A 12,620-nucleotide genomic window follows, 5' to 3' on the forward strand; every position below is an offset into this window, starting at 1 on the left:
TTGTACTGGATCATTGGTGACAAGGATGGGTTCTCACTGCCCTCTGGCCCGTGAAACCAGAAGCAAGACCAGGCATCATTCTACGGAAACTTGGAGGCCAGTTCCCTCACCCAGACATACAGACTCCAGGCTAGAAGGGTATGGGTCCCTCCTTCACTGTGTGGTTGGGAACCCCAAGGCTCAGAAGCCATCCTACCAAGGTCCCCAGCTTGTTTTGTGTGGAATGGACCTCACTCTTGGATGTTTGCCAGGGCTTAAATTGTCCTTAAATTGTCAGTCATTAAGCTTAATGAGGTGGAAGCAGGTTTATCCTGAATTTTAATTATTAAAAAGGATGATTTTAAAGTCACTTTCTAATCTTCGAAGATTGAATTATGCTTAGCAGAGTTTGGGGGTTGCCAGGTGCTCTGTATAAAGCTGCCATCCTCAAACATTAATGTGTATAAAACCAGCCAAACAACTTTAGGTGTGGTCCTTGGCCATTCGGGTCAGAACTATCAGGGGTACTTGTCAAAAATCAAAGACCCCCCCTGGGACGCCTGGGTGGCTCAGCTGGTTAAGCATCTGCCTTCAGCTCAGGTCATGATCTCAGGGTCCTGGGATCGGGTGCCGCATCGGGCTCCTTGCTCAGCGGGAAGCCTGCTTCTCCCTCTGCCTGCCGCTCTCCCTGCTTGTGCTCTCCACTCTCTCTCTCTCTGACAAATAAATAAATAAAATCATTAAAAAAAAAATCAAAGACCCCCGCCTCTCAGTGAGCCCAAATCTTTGACCACACAGACTATCCTGTTTATATAATGGGTGGATACTAGTTCTTGGAATACCACTTGAAAAACCGGACGTGTAGGATCTGAGAGCCCTTGCGGTGTTTGCATGAGGTGCCCAGCACAGTTGTGATGTCAGTGTGGAAACACACTCCCTGCTGACAGGGGATCTGTTTGGGGCCAGGGGGGTGGCTGTGTAACAATGGAGCACTGAGGGCTTCCAGGCAGAGGGCCTGTCCAGTTGCCAGAGAAAAGAGGAGCGTGTGAGTGTGCTGGGGTGGGGGCGTGCTAGGGTTGACTTGCTCATCAGTGAAGATTCTGAATGGAACATCCTAAGCTGGTATTTCTTTGGAACATTAGAATTAACATTCATTCCTGTAAAAAGTGCCCCTTGACAAGTACAGTTCTGCAAGTGAGCTTCTGGTTAGACTCTGTCACCCATGCCTACCTTCCCATGCACTGAGAGCAGCACCTCCCATCATTTATTCTGCTCAATGCCCCGATGAGGTGGATATTAATCTGTTTCCATTTCTCAGAAGAGGAAACTGAGGCACATAGAGATTAAACAGCTTGCCAGAGGCAATACCATCAGCAAGTGGCAGAGCAGGGCCACAAACCCAAGCCTGCCTGACACTAAAATCTTCCTCTTAACACCAGGTTTCTTTAGGTGTGGTCCATTTGTGTCAGAACTATCTGGGACACTTGTCAAAATCAAAGGCCCCTAGAATGGAAGGCTCTGGGGTCGGGACATAGGAATGTATCACAAGTACCCCCACGGGGTTCCAACGATCTTGAAGTTTGAAGAAGAAAGTCCTACCCAAAGCAACAAACAATGCCCACGGATGGGAAGCCCTCTCTTGGTACTTCAGGTCAGGACCCCAGGGCAGGGCTCCCATCCCAGGAGTTCAGCTGTCTCCAGTGTGATTGGCACACCTCTTCCCCAGGTAACTGACACCCAGGACTGATGGGACCCTGTGATGAGATCCTCCCCCTCCTTATAGGGGGCCATCCTGAACCCCTGGTAGGTGCTCTGGGCTGACTCAGCACCATGGCCAGAGCATCTCCTGGCCTGCTGTTACAGCGGCTCACTCTCTTTCTACTGTGACTTTCAGTTATCCATGCTGTCACAGCCCCCACCAGCAAGATCGAAGGAGCGGTCTCACTTTGCCCAGCTGGATGCGAGCTAGACGGTTCCAAAACAGGCCTCTAAATGCCATAGCCATAGTAGGAAGCCTACTCCCTGGGTGCTGGGTCATGACAGGCACCTTGCCCTCTGCTTTAGTTAATTTGTACAGATTGGGGCCCACGTGGTTACAAAACCTTCTCTGTACAGTCTGCAAGCTCTAGGCCTGTGATTAGTTGAGGCTTTTTCATACAAAAACAAGCCCTTTGGGAGACAGGCTATCACAGCTCCCAGGCTCTAATAGCACAATAATACCTTTGCTTGGGGATGGCACCAGCCCGATGGGGAAGGATCTTTGGCCTGGGATGGATGGGCCCAAAACAAGACAATGAGAAAAGAGGGAGGAAAATGCCCACACCTGTATACGGCTGTGTCACATTGCTGCTTGTAGATAAGCCCACTGTCCCTGTAGTGGATGGTCCCCCTCTGCTGTTCCTGGAGCACCTGTACCCTGTGATTGCACCCAAGGGACCGCAGCTGAGCACATCTGGCCCCAGGAGGCCAACCTCGCAGCCACCAGAGAGAAAACGCATGCCCACATAGAGTTGCTGGTGCCCCTCAGACTTCTTCTCTGGGAGTTTACATTTTAGATAGCAAAGGAGTTGGGGATTTGTGGTAGAAGAAGACTCTAGAAAAAAAAAAAGCAAAGTCTTATTAATTATCAGAGATCAGTAATATGTGCTGAGAGGACAGGGAGAAAAGTGAGCCCCTAGAACATTTTAGTTCCCCAACCAGGTGCCGAGCACTGAGGTTAGCTTTCCCCTGTCTGGGCTCCCTGGGAGCTTCTTGTCTCCTCAGTATCCCAGCAACATTCAAACAAGCCTTGTTATCTGCAGCCTAGGGAGAGAGTTTCTTTTGCTGCCACCTCAGGGGAAACTCTTTCCCACCACTCACTGCAGTGATGGCCCGTGGCCTGGGGCTCCAGAAAAAGGAAGAAAATGAGTATCGACAAGGCACCATGGTATGACAGGGACTTTCTGACATCAAGTGGGTTGTTTTACATAATTTTTATGGTCTCTGAGAGAGACAGGAGGGTGACCCTACTTAAGGATGAGCATCCTGAGGGCCCGAGGGCAGGATGACAGTATTATAGACTCTCAAGCTCCGTGTTCATGGCCCTGCTTTTCCTGTGCTGTATACGTGATGATCAGCATGAACTGGCCCTGTGTTTCTCTGCTTCAGTTTCTATACTGAAAACAAAAACAACAACAAAAAATCAAAACCGACATGGATGTCCTCCCTGAGGGCCCCGGAGACAGACAGCCCCTGCAATGCTTCTGGGGAGACAGTGTGTGAGTGAGCTCTGAGCACATGAGGATGGAGTCCCTCTAGAGCATCCCCTTCTTTGTCGGAAGAGCACACAGGGTCTCAGGGATGTGAAGTCTCTCAGACTATCTCTAGCTAACATTTTTTGAAAACATCCTGTTTGCCTACACATTCATGAGTATACATGAATTAGCTCATTTAATCCTCACAACACCCAGATGAGAGAGGTTGTCTTTTTATCACCTTCTTTTTTTTTTTAAGATTTTATTTATTGATTTGTCAGAGAGAGAGAGAGAGCACAAGCAGGGGGGAGTGGCAGGCAGAGGGAGAAGCCCCATCCCAGGACCCTGGGATCATGAATTGAGCTGAAGGCAGACACTTAACCAACTGAGCTACTCAGGTGTCCCTATCACCATTTTATTGTCTTGAGATAAGGACACTGAGGTTTAGCGAGGTCAGATAAAGCTCCAGAGAAACAGGCTGAGCTGGGACTTGAACCCAGTCCATCTGATCAGGAAGCCCCTCCTTCCAACCACCAGGTGAATCATGCCCTTCCCGCTGCTGCGTTTGTCCTGCTACAGAGACCTGGTGCTCAAATTGGCTTAACTTGAGTGTTATGATGCATGTGGTGCTGCCCTCCCAGGCCTCTGTTTTCCTTGACACTTGAGAAACTTTGGTTGTTGAGACTAACATTTCTGATGCTTAGTCACTACACAATAAAACAGGAAAAGGAGCGTTATTTGTAAAGAAAAACAAAACTAGTGTAGGAAGTGCCGATGTGTAAGGTAAAACAGGGGGACTGTGGGGCCATGAAGATGTCATTTGGAAGGTCGGCTTGAGTGAGGGTGATGTGAAATCAAAATTGTCCTTAAATTGTCAGACTTGGCGCTTTTTGTTTGGTTAACAGGACAGCTCTTTTCTCTGTCAGACAGTATTTGAAATGTAAAAAAAAAAGTTATTTAATTATATCAGATGCTGTTGGTTGCTAAGTATCAGAAAATACAGTTAAATTAGCTAAAGCACAGGGAATTGTGGGTTCCTGATGAGGAAAGTTCAGTGGCAATGTGGCTTTCTGACCTGGTTGTCTTGAGTTGTTGGTCCCGCCCTTGCTGGTGTGTGGGTCTTATGACACGTTGGCTTCTCTCAAGTCAGCAAAACAATGGCACCCATTCTGGGACTCACATCTACACCCCATCCTGCCCGGACAGAGATGACCATTCACCACTTCCCTTTCTCCAACCACTGAGGCAACTTCCCATCCCTAAATGATCCCAGGGCAAGGGGATGGAAGTACCCTGATGGCTTGGGCCCATCGTTGGGACACTGGGGGCATCCACCTCAACTCTGCCCAAGCATCATGGCAATTCCCCAGTTAGGGAAGGAGAAATGGATACTGGGCACCAGCCTAGAATTCCCACTACAGACATTTCCTATTTTCGTTCCACTTTTTAAAAAATTTATTAGTTTCTTAATTAAAGTATAGTTGACACACATGTTACATTAGTTTCAGGTGTACAACATAGTGACTTGACAAGTCTATACATGACGCTGTGCTCACCACAAGTGTAGCTCCCATCTGTCACCACACAGTGCTATTACAGTACCATTGACTATATTCCCTGTGCTGTATCTTTTATCCCCGTGACTTATTCACTCCATAACTGGAAGTCTGTGCCTCCCACTCCCCTTCACCCATTTTGCCCAACCCCCAACTCCCTCTCCTCTGGCAACCATTATATTGTTCTCTGTATTTATGGCTCTGTTTCTCCCTTTTGTTTACTCATTTGTTTTGTTTTTTAGATTTCACTTATAAGTGAAATCATATGATATTGGTCTCTGTCTGACTTCTTTCACTTAGCATAATACCCTCTAAGTCCAACCATGTTGTCACAAATGGCAAGATTTCATCCTTTTTTATGGCTGAATAATTTTTTTCACTTTTAAGTAAGGAATATCAATTATTTTATACCATCCCTGGTGTTAGGTTTTAGTCTTTCCCCGTGATTCGCTAAACTTCATTTGCTACAATTCCCTATGTCCATTAATTAAAAAGCAACTACTATTACTTTCTCCCCATTTCATAGACTGAGAAAACTAGGGCATATTGCAATCATGTTATAAACCTTGACAGATAATTAAAATTATACTATTCTACTGAAAATTGCAAAGCCTCAAACGTCTGCTCCCTCTCACAAACAACTATTACTAGGGCCATCTTTAACCTGGGTACTCACAAATCCCCTGGAGAATTTTAAGCCCTGATCTGGAGTGGACTTGGCCCAGCGGTTCTGGATAAGATGAACAGGGTCACCCTGGCCACAGGCAGGCCCATGAGGAGACCAGGGACAGGGAAGCCCACAGCCTACCTGAAGCCATCTTCTGCAAAGCCAAGAAAATGGGCCAGATTATTACTCTGGGTTCCTTTGGAGTCTATCATTCTCTAGTGTAGAATCTGCCTTACAGGGTCCTGTGATTTAGGCAAGGAAATTAGTGGTAATAAATTTGATCCAGTAATCCAATGGGATCCCTTCCTCTGACCACTTCTTCTCCCAGGACAAGAGTAATGCAGTGGTCCTCAGACTTTTTGGTCTCAAGACCCTTTTATATGACCCCTTAGGATTCCCTTGAGAACACCAAAGAACTTCTGTTTATGTGAGTTATTTCTGTGGGTATTTATTATATTAGAAATTCAAACTGAGGAAGTTTCAAAACACAGGAACATAGAGCATACATTCCATTAGCCTCAGACTGATGTCATGACTGTCTTGCAGCCTCTGGAAACTCCAGTGTCACTTTGGAGGGAATGAAAATTCAAAAGGCAGACAGCACCTTAGAATAACATTAAAGTAGTTTGATCCTGGACTTACTGTAGTAGCACATAGATTTTGAGAAAACAGGCCTTTGAATCAGACTGTCTGGGTTCAAATTCTAGCTTCACTATTTCAACTTCTCATGCCTCAGTTTTTTCAGCTATAAAATGGGGACAAGAATACAATTTCCCTCATGCGGCTGTTGGAAGATTTAATAATATAAGTACCTGCAAGGCACTTAGAACAGCACCAGGATGTAGTAAATACATTATAATAATAAATAATAGTAATACTATTATTAATAGATATCAATTACTATTGGCCTAAAATAGGAGCTTATAAGTCGCTAGCGTAAGTGCAGAACTTCCTCCTGGGGCTTGCCTCTCTGCCTGACTCATGGGTGCTGGTGTTGTGCCCCTCAGCCCCTATGAGGCCGTGAGCTCCTGGCAGCCACTCCTCCGACTCCCCCACGGTGCCCAGCACTCTGTCTTGTATCAGGGAAGAGGCCATATTGACCGAATAACTGTAGAGCTGACTGTCTCAAATGAGCAAGTAGAGAAGTCAGAGCTAGGAGCCAGGGCTCCTAACTCACTGTGTTGAAGGCAACACCACAAAATAACAGCTCACCCACTCGCTGTGGTCAAGGAGAGAATTAACTCAGAACACTGCATTTTCTAGATCTGGAATTCTAGAAATTGAAAACCAACCGTTGTATTCATAAATGCACACAGAAAAGCATGTTGGACAGCCTCCATTTGCCCATCCAGACTCTCTCTCCTCCCTTCCAACTCCCCGCTCTGTGTCTCGGGAAGGCTGACTTTGAGGGACTGTACAGATCTGCCTTCAGCTTGAGCTTGGCTCCGGGGAGACACAGGCAGGAGATCAGAGGGCACGGGGAACAACCAGCCAGGTGTTTTTCCTCTGGCTCCCTCCCTGCTGGCAGCAGATCATTGTTCATCAAGAGGCCACGGCTCCTATCAGGTAGCCCTCCCCTAGCTGCCTGAATACATGTGTGTGAGAGTGTGTACAAGCACACACACACTAGTGTGGAAGGGTAAACACCAAGCGTTAACAGGATTCGTGCTGTGTGGTCAGTAATGATTTATCTCTTCCTTCTGCTTTTCTAGATTTTCCGATTTTTATAAAATATGTATTATTTCTGTTTAAAAATAATTGTAAGAAATAAAGGATCACAGATTTGTGAAATCCAGTTGTTTCTACCTAAGAGGGTTTGGGCTCAGGGGAGACTATAGAAGCGCTCGGATCCAGATCCTTTGGGGGATAGATCTGGGCCCTGATCCACTTTGGTTGAAGGAAACCAAAGACACTGGTCTTTACTGCCTAGATCAGATGTCATGAGGATTAATGAGATAAACATGTCGGCAGCTTGGAATTCTTAATGTGATTAAAAAGAAAATAAGAGGCCCATTATCATTCCTTGGCTTTGAGGTGACCCTTCGACCTTGGCTGCCTCAGTCTTGCTGCCATCCTGACTGCTAGGGCTATGCCAGGTGCACAGTGGAAGCAAGAGGACAAGTCGACCATGGGACGGGAGCATGGCTCAGCCTGGTGGCCTTCAAGCTTCAGCATGCATAGAATCATCTGAGGATGTACTAAGGGCAGATTCCAAGGCGTCTACCCAATAGGGCCAAGATGGGCCCCAGGAATCCCATCTCAAAGAAGCTGGCCCTCCTCCACTCCCACACACACACACATTATGACGAATGGAAGTGCCTTGGCCACTAAGTTTTAGGTACAAGTCCTGCCTCCTTTGGGCTCTCATCCTGAAGACTCAGTGAGCAGAGAAAGGGAGGAGATCGAGAAGGGCGGGGAGAGCTGGGTGGCTCAGAGGGGCAGTCAGCAGAGGCCCAAACCACCCTGGTCATCACCAGGAGGAAACCCACAAGCGGAACATTGAATCCGCTTGGGCGATTAGTGCTCCGGAAACCACGGGGACCCACTGGAGCCTTTGACTGATGCTGTGTTCTTTTCCATTTCTTCTCTGATTACATTGATCCTGTACTTTTGCTGATGTTGTGACAGTCTAATTATAGACTTCTAGGCTGCTGAGCAAACAGTCGTCCCCTCTCGGTAAATCCGCCTGTTACACAAGCCCCAGCTCTGGGACACTGTCATTATATGCAGCCAACCCCATGACGTGCTGGGCAGTGCCGCCACACACCCGTTACCTCCTTCATGTCACTGCTGGAGCCATAGGTGCTGCAAGTAAGCTAGGCCAGGTCCTTTTGTTTTCACAGGTAAACTGAGGCGCAGAGTTGTGGCTAATGCATCACAGAGCCAGGAATGAAAACTGAGATATGGTGGGGAGTGGGGGTGGGGATGGATGTTATCCAAGGCCTCTTTCTTTCTTTTTTTTCTTTTCCTTTCATTTTTCTACCAAACATCCCACTCAGGGCCTAGTCTAAGAATTTTGAAGAGGAAAAATGTCATCTGGCCAAGAGCAGAGAATACTGGCAGGGTAGCGTGAACTGGATGGCCTCCATCCTTGAAGATTCTCAAGAATCCACTTCCTGGTCCTCCAACTTGTAGGCTTCAGAAACTTGTCTGAGTCCCAGAGCTAGATGGATCAAAGCATGATGATTCATTCAAGCAATGCTCACAAGAGATGGATGTAAAGGCTGCAAGAAAGAGGTACAAGTTCTGGTCAACCAGCATCTGAACATCCTTCCTCTGTTTGGAGAATCCTCTACGTTAAGAGGTAGAGCCCACTCTCCAGGATGAAAGCTGTAAAGATCACATAATCTGTTTCTGAGCCATCTTTGCAACCAGGGCTTGGACACATGATCTGGGCTCTGCCAATCACATGCTCCCTCCCAGATTATGACCCAGAAGCTTGTGGTGGGAAGAAGCAGAGACACAAAGACTCCAGTTATCAATGGGTGATGGCCATGGTGGTGGTGGCCATTATGTCCAGTTTCCAGAGACAGTAGTGGCCTAATGATAACTATGAAGTTATCATTAACTTCATGGCATCTTCCCTGGACCAGTTCTGCAATATGATCTTGGAGCCATGTTCCCGGTAGCAGAGCCAAACGGCGAAGCTCTTCAGCCAGCCTGCTGATGCTGTGGGCTCCCCGATGTTTTAAGTAAATTCCGTCTTGCTTAAATCTTCCAGAGTCATTTTCAAATGCTTGCAACTGAAAGTCCAGGCTGATGTGAGGACTGGGAGACCAATGTCTGAACATTGGGAACCACGGCTGGCAGGCGAGTTAACCATTCCTAGCAGGTGGGCATCCTCTTCCTCTGGCAAACTATGTGGGAATGATGGGAGTCTCTTCCCCAACAGGCATGCACTCCAGTGCTGGAAGTTTCAGGAATTACAACAGCTGGTGAGAGAGACATCTGGGATCTAAATGTAAGTCAGCTTCGGAGTGGACATGGTTGGTCAGGAGATATGAAATGATCAGCTAACAATTTACATTTTCATGGAATCCCTTTTCCCTGAAGGAGGATTTGAAAACGTTAATCCTCAGATAAGAAATCTGGGGCCCCAGAAGTGAAGGGAGCCACGACAAGGTGTTGGGAATTTCCTCTCCTCTGTTCTCATCCAAGTTGCTTGCCAAGCCATCCTGACGGTAAAGTGAGAAAGGGCCTATGGTTGGCAGAGAGAAGTATTGTAAAAAGGCAAATGTTTTCACATGCATTCACTCCCTCATTTGATTGGGGCGCACCTCCACAAAGCAGAGAGGCTAATTGCACTTTCCTTTTTTGGATTTGGAAGCTAAGACTCAGAGAGTTTGAGCTATCTGACAGGGATACGAGCCATCTGACTAAACCCTACATCTTTCCCCAGTGACACCGTCAAGGAGGTGGGCAGGAAGTGTGTCTAGAGACACTAGCTCAGAGAGCTAAAGTTAGCACTACTCATATTTGGCATCTTCCTTCCTCTGGCAGAGCCACCATCACTCTATCCCCCTTTCTGGGCCCCTATCTTACTCTTTTCATGCTGCCTCAGTTTCCCAGGGCCTCCACAGCCATGTTATACTTGAGCCTGCTATAAGATCACTGCCCAAAGATGCAGCCAGCTCCCTCCTCCCTGCCCCATCAGATCTGACTAGTCTCAGGTCCATTCCTCCTGTGCTTTGTTCTAAATAAAATTTACACCTTCTTACTCCAAACTTCGTTCTCTTTCTGCAACACCCCAAAAAAATATTGGCCTGAGGGAGCTCGAGAAGAGATAGAGATTCACTAGTAAGAGTTCTAGGTGGGAAGTGGAGAGCCAAGTCACGCCTTGGCCTCACCAGAGACTTGCTAGGGTGTAGACAATACCGCTGTGGTGGTTTTAAAATGGGTGCACAGTGCTGTGGTGCTCCTTTGTTTCTTGATCTACATGCTAGTGACACAGGTGTGTTGTTTGTGAAAGTTCATTGAACTGTGCTTTTATGATTTGTGCACTTCTCTATATGTCCATATACACAATCAAAACTTTACTTAAAAATCATTTTTTTTTAAAGATCTACTTATTTGACAGAGAGAGAGCGAGCCAGAGAGCACATGTTGGGGGTAAACGGCAGAGGGAGAGGGAGAAGCAGGCTCCCTGCTGAGCAGGGAGCCCGATGTAGGACTCGATCCCAGGACCCTGGGATCATGACCTGAGCCGAACGCAGACACTTAACTGACTGAGCCACCCAGGTGCCCCTAAAAATCAATTTAAGAAAGATACTTAGATGAGGGTAGTTTAATAAACATTTATCATGATAATCTACCTTGAGATAAGGTACTACAAAAACTCAAGACTTAAAAAACTAATAAATGAGGATATCTGGGCACTAAATAGAAGTGTTTTTTTTTTTTTCCCTTACAAAAATAATTGATGATAGAATGTCTTTGCTTCCCTAAGTCTTTAAAATAAGATTCTATTGAGACATAAAACATTTTCAAAGTCATGACCACAAGTGAGGCACACATGCATTTTAAAAACGACTTCCTCCCTCTGCTCTTCTTTCCTTAGCTTTTGTAGGTATAGATAAGTGAACCACTCAGAATGTAAAGGTCTTTAAACCATTTTGATTGGATGTGTACTGGCAGGAGCTGGAATTTGGCAAGGAGGCTCCAGTAATCTTGGAAAGTTTCAATATCTGGTTCTGTGTCCAACGGGCAATGACACCCCGAAACTCCTTCCAGCTCTAGGATGCCACAGTTTCATGAGGTAGAAAGAACACTGTGTCTTTTATAAAACAAAACAGACAAACAAAATCAGAAACAAAATTCTAGAAAAGTCAAGTAATGCCTCGGGAATAAAAAGGGGACCAAGGAAAAATATATACACATATATGAATAATTCATTTCTTTTCTGGCTCTTGGTTCTCCCCCCTCCTTAATGATCAAAGTTACCTACTGGTCAGGAAGCTGAGCAAAATTTTACCTCCACAAAGGTAGAACCAAACCATGCCAGATCAAATTCTAGGTAAGAATTTCTGAACCGTGTTCTACCCTGAGGCTACTTGTGCTAATGGTATCCACCAGGTACTGAAAAAATAGAAATGGTCCAAGAGTCAATGTAATATAAAATTTTGCATTAAATTTATTGTGATCATGTGTCCTGGGTTTTTCTGACATTCTGGATTCTAAGTGGTTGCTTTGTTCTCTTAAATGAATTTTCATTCAACAAACATTCATTCATTCATCCATTCATTCATTCAACAAAACTGCTTGCCATTGGTGCTGAGCTAATTGGATATCCAAATGGAAAAAAAAATAAATCTTGACCCCAAACTGCACAAAAAGTGAATCTGAGATGAATCATAGACCTAACTATGAAGGCAGCAACCAAGTTCCTAGAAGAAAACAAAGGCGATGATCCCTATGGCCTTACACCAGGCAACAATTTCTTAAACAGGACATAAGAAAGCCCCAGTCCTAAAAGATGAGATTAATAAATTAGACTTCTTTACACTTAAGAATTTCTGTTCATCAAAAGATAACATTCAGAGAATGAAAAGAAAGTCACAGACTGGGGGGAGATTTTTGTAATACATATATTGGGCAAAGGACTTATACCCAGAATATGTAAGGAACTCTTATAGATCACTAAGATAGACAACTCTCTGCAAATGGGCAAAAGACTTGAACAGACACTTCACTAAAAGGGTATCAAATGGCCAATAGCATATAAAAAATTCCTCAACAGCACTACTCATCAGATAAATGTAAATTTATATCATAATGAAATACACACCCACTTTTTTTAAATTAAAAAGACCGCTAATACCAATATTGGCAAGAACGTGGAGCAACTGGAAATCTTATATCACTGGTTGGTATACAAATTATTATTGTATAATAATGTATGAATATAATTGTATACAAATTATTATTATTATTTGGCAGTATATTTAAAGCTTAATATGTATATATTCTGTGATCCTGCAATTCCAATCCTGAGTATAAATCCAACATAAAAGAGATGTCTATGTAGGCCTGAGGGTACAGAGGTTCAGTTATGCCCTATGAATAAGTTCATGTAGAGCATGGGGCCTATAATTAATAATCCTGTATTAAATACCTGAAATTTGCAAAGAGAGTTGATCTTAAGCATTTGCACTACACATACACAGTGTCTATGTGAGGTAATGGCTA

Source organism: Zalophus californianus, chromosome 4 (genome assembly GCF_009762305.2).
Source record: "Zalophus californianus isolate mZalCal1 chromosome 4, mZalCal1.pri.v2, whole genome shotgun sequence".
Classification (NCBI taxonomy): Eukaryota; Metazoa; Chordata; class Mammalia; order Carnivora; family Otariidae; genus Zalophus; species Zalophus californianus.